The sequence below is a fragment of the Penaeus japonicus genome, unplaced genomic scaffold (genome assembly GCF_977035675.1).
Source record: "Penaeus japonicus unplaced genomic scaffold, GWHDUDI00000001_assembly GWHDUDI00000016, whole genome shotgun sequence".
NCBI classification, from domain to species: Eukaryota; Metazoa; Arthropoda; class Malacostraca; order Decapoda; family Penaeidae; genus Penaeus; species Penaeus japonicus.
In genome coordinates, this window is record NW_028234418.1 from 20,821,589 (window position 1) to 20,826,588 (window position 5,000).

At 30.9% G+C, this 5,000-nt stretch overlaps 1 protein-coding gene across 1 annotated transcript in view; it reads left to right on the top strand.

The window, feature by feature from the left end:
* The first annotated feature begins 4,470 nt into the window (after nucleotides 1-4,470).
* Nucleotides 4,471-5,000, top strand: part of LOC122254550 (uncharacterized) — a 3,827-nt gene continuing 3,297 nt past the window's right edge. The window contains exon 1 of the mRNA XM_086545286.1: nucleotides 4,471-5,000. This exon is cut by the window's right edge and continues 157 nt beyond it. The gene's annotated coding sequence lies outside the window, so the exon portion shown is untranslated.

The window sequence follows — 5,000 nt, forward strand, 5'->3', positions numbered from 1 at the left end:
CCCTCTCCGTCTCTTTCTCTCAATGATCATTCAGTCACACGGTCGCGCAATCTGACCTTAGAACGACCACGCTATGTAATCAGTCTACCCACTCGTTAAGCGCTGCCAGCACTACCCTGGTTTTATATTCATATTCTGATTATTACTATTGTTTTTTATGTTGATGATAAGAATAGTAATAGTAAAGATATTCAGAGCAACAATTATCATAATAATGTTGATAATAGTTATAATAATAATGTTGATATTAGTTATAACAACAATGAAAATAGCAATGATGATGATGGTGATAATGATAATGATTCTCATATCCTCATTATCATCATCATTATCAGCATCATCACTGTCGTCATTATCATTATGATTATCATTGTTATGATTGTAATCATTATTATCTACAATATTACCAATATTATCATCATAGGTGATATTTTTGTTATCATTATTGTTACAATGATGATGATAATGATAATGATAATAACAATTGCTACCAAAATAACTATAATAAAGATTATCATCATCATTACTATCATTATCATCATTATTGCTATTACTATCTTTATCATTATCATTGACATTATCAATAGGAGCGTTATCATGAGTATCACCATCATCACTACCGTTACAATAGCATTATAAACATCATCATTGTTATTATTGGTATTATCATCTTATCCTCACCATTATCCTTCATTATCATCATCATTATTAGGATTATTATTATTACTATCATTACTTTTATCATCACCATCACAATTATTATTATCCTTGTTATCATTATTGGTATCCTTACCAGCCGTCTGGTTAGCTCAGCGGTAGCGTGTCGACTTCACATCCCCGTGGTCGGCAGATCGAGTCCCGTCCAGGCTCGTGAGCTTCCACTGTCACCTGGCGGTTACTGACGTAGCTGGGCACTGCGTTGGGTAAGGACCAAGCTCAGATTGAGTCAACACTCGTTGGCACATTCTCTCACGAGTCAGCACACGCTGACACAGGCGGGCTCGCTTCAGTGCATACAAGCCCGGCGTAGCATCTGCTCCGCAAATCTGGCTTATCCTTATCCTTATCATTACTATCATTATTGATATTATTATCACTATTGTCGTTATTATCATTATCATCATTATCATTGTTGTTATCATCACTGCTATTATTAGTTATTACCCTTGTTATCATAATAATCATTATAATCATCATTAATATCGTTATCATAACAATCAACATTATTGTAATTGATATCAGTATAATGATAATTGGTATTACCATCATTCTTACTCTATCATTACCATTAACATCATTACTAACATCATCTTGTTTTCATATCATTATCATTATAATTATCATTATCATCATTTTCTGCATCATTATCATTTATTTTTCTTATAACCATTATTGTTATTTTCATCATTATCATTTTCATCATTATCACTATTTTTGTCATCATTATCATCAATATCAATATCATTTGCATTTTTGCCAATATTACTATCATCACTATCATCAATATCATTATTGATGTCATTATCATTATTAGTATCATTACTTTCATTATCATCATTATCATATGATTATCATTATAAATGATATTGTCTTTACTATAATCATAATCAGTATCATTATCACTATTATCATTCTCATTATCATTATCATAATTATCATTGCCATTACTATCATTATTATCATTATCATAATCATCAATTTGGCTATTGCTATCATCATTATCATCATCATGATCAGAATTATCATTCTCATTACTATCACCGTTGTAATTATCATCAATATCATCATTATCATTATAGATGCAATTATTACTATTGTTATCATGATATTTATTTTCCATGTTACTATCATCATTACCAGTTTTTCATTATGATTATCATTATGATATCATCTTTATGATTATTACTATTACCATCATTATAATTATTGTTGTTATCATTCTTATCATTATAGTTATTGTTATTGTCATCATTATCATTATCATTATCATAATTATTTATATTACCATTATCATATATTGTTATCAATATTATCATAATTGATATTATCAATGGTGTTGCCATTACTATTACTGTTACTGTTATCATCATTATCATTGTTATCATGTATTTCTAAAATAGCTATTACCATTTTTATCATTATTATATTCATTTCATTTTATCATTATCATTGTCATTAAGATATCATAATCATCATCATTATCTTTATAATTGTCATTTTGATATCATAATTATCATCATTATTATTACTATCATTATCATCACTGATACCATTACTACTGTTGATATCATTATATTTTCATTATCATTATCTTTTTCTCATTATTATCATTAACACTATCATTATTAACATTATTATTATTATCATTATAATTTTCATTACCATCCTTACTATCATTGTTATCACTATTATCATTATCCTTATTATGATCATCATTATCATTATAATCATTATCAGTAGTAGTAATAGCATTAGCATTAGTATCAATATCAGTATTATCAATAGCATTAATAGTTGTTGCTCTTGTTAATATTATTGCTATTATTATTGTTATCATCATTATCATTATTTTTGTCGTTAGAATCAATAACATCACCATCATCATAGTTTTTTATGATCATTATCGTCATTTCTATTTAAATTCTTAGTCTTCAGTTTATAATTGCTATTATCGTTGCAGGTTGTTGATGCCATAAATATCAGTGGTGGTATTACTACTGCTGCTGCTATACTATTATCATTATCATAATGATTATTACTCTTTCCATCTTTTTTATTATCTCTCTCTCTCTCTCTCTCTCTCTCTCTCTCTCTGAGAGAACCTTCGCAAATGCAAAGTTCTTGTTGTAAGTGGATGTGGGTCGAGAGAGCTTTTTTCACAGATATGTAAATACAACACACACACACACTCTCTCTCTCCCTCCCTCTCTCTCTCTCTCTCTCTCTCTCTCTCTCTCTCTCTCTCTCTCTCTCTCTCTCTCTCTCTCTCTCTTTCACACACACATGTACATAAACACTACATGTGCATAAACACATAGCAAAGTTAAGTGTAACTGATTTTCCTTTTTTTTCTGCCAGTCTCTGCAATGATATGATTTATATATTAGAAAAATAGAAATATCATCATGTGTGAGAATATCTACTTCCCATGGCATAAAGGAAAAACGTTACTTACAGTTTAGAATTATGTTATTAAGCAAAAAGGATAAGAAAGCGTAACAATATATTATGATTCGGGAAAAAAAACTTACAATATAGATGATGCATAAGAAGAGTAATTATTATAAAGAATAACTAATACATTTGATATCATGATTACCAAACATAACATAGTGAAAACCTGTCAAACATACTTTGCAACAGTACAATTACAACGCTACAAACATTGCAGACATAGAGCAAAATAATTTCAATCAGATACTAACATCCCACAACCACTTAACATTCCAGATAGATTACAATACACAAAAAACACAACCCACATCATCTAACCAGCAAAGGTCCCTCCTAACACCGATGCAACACCTCAGGATCTCCGCTAAGGACACCAGGGAGCTTTCGACAAGCATTTCCTCCTTCGTGGGCCCTTCTCCTGAATAAACTGTGCCTTCCGGACCCGTCCTTGGCTCGAGGATTCTGTTCCTGCTATATATTCTGGCTTCCGGCGCTGTTTCCTCACTCAGTGCGATCGGCGGAAGGTGTTGACGGCAACTTCGGGCGTTTTCTTGCAGCTGTCGGGGAATACTATTCAGGGTGAGTTAGTTATCGTGCGTTCGGGTTTTGCAGGAGTGATCATTATTGGCATTGCCTTCTCTTTTTGACATTATTGTTATTATCATCGTTCTTATCATGATCATTCTTACTATTAGTAGTATCACCATTATCATGACCTTTATCATTATAATTATCACTATCATTATTATCGTTAGTGGTAGCACGCTCGCCTCTCAGTGCGACGGTCGAGCATTCGAATCCCCAAAAGACCGCGGTTCCTATGGAAGGGGACTGCCAGGCGAGGGTGGCACCGCAATGAGGGAGGTCTCTCTCCTGCAGTGGGATGTTCGAGCCTCAGGGAAAAAGAAAATAGATAAGATGAAATTAAACGAAATAAAGAAAAAAATGTGTACAAACACACATACACACACACATACATACATACATACATACATACATACATATATATATATATATATATATATATATATATATATATATATATATATATATATATATTTATATACATGAATATGAATATCTATGTATAGATCGATTTTGATAATCTAAAGTAAGCATATATTATGCAGTAAGTTCTCTTGGTAGTTACTAATATTAATTTTCATTATCAGTTTATAGCTATCATTACTATTCATATGATAATCACATATATCTTGATCCTTATTTTACAATTAACATTATTACACACATGTCAGTATTAAATTTTATCATGAATTTCGTAGCCTGATAAATACATGAGTTGGCATCAAAATGTGAAACAAGATATTTAGGAATGGGTTTTCAGAGAATACATAGATAAGTATCATATGCTCAAAATAAAGAATAAAAGTACCTAAAGATAAAGAAAGAAAACGAGAAATAGATGATAAGGAGATAGGAAGAAAGAGAAAATAATAGCCGAATTATCTGCATCAGTCCAATTCACTTAAAATAATGACACTATTGGGTGTTTTTTTTTTCTTTCTTTCCTTTTTGCTTGTTTGTAGACAATGCTTCAGTTAGGAAGTCGAGGTTAATTCATTAATAAACAAATTGGGTGGTCACTGGATCACTCACAATTAAAAAAACAAAAACTTATGTACGCGATAGAATAGATTCTGAAATATTTATCTAAGGATAATAGTGACAAAGCTAACCGGTGTAATAATAATATCACTATATGATTTTGTAGCTATCTGTATCTGACACAAGCAATCCCATGTCTGATAAGAAAGGCTTATCAGCATCATTATCATCATTATTACAATCACCACACCAATCTCATC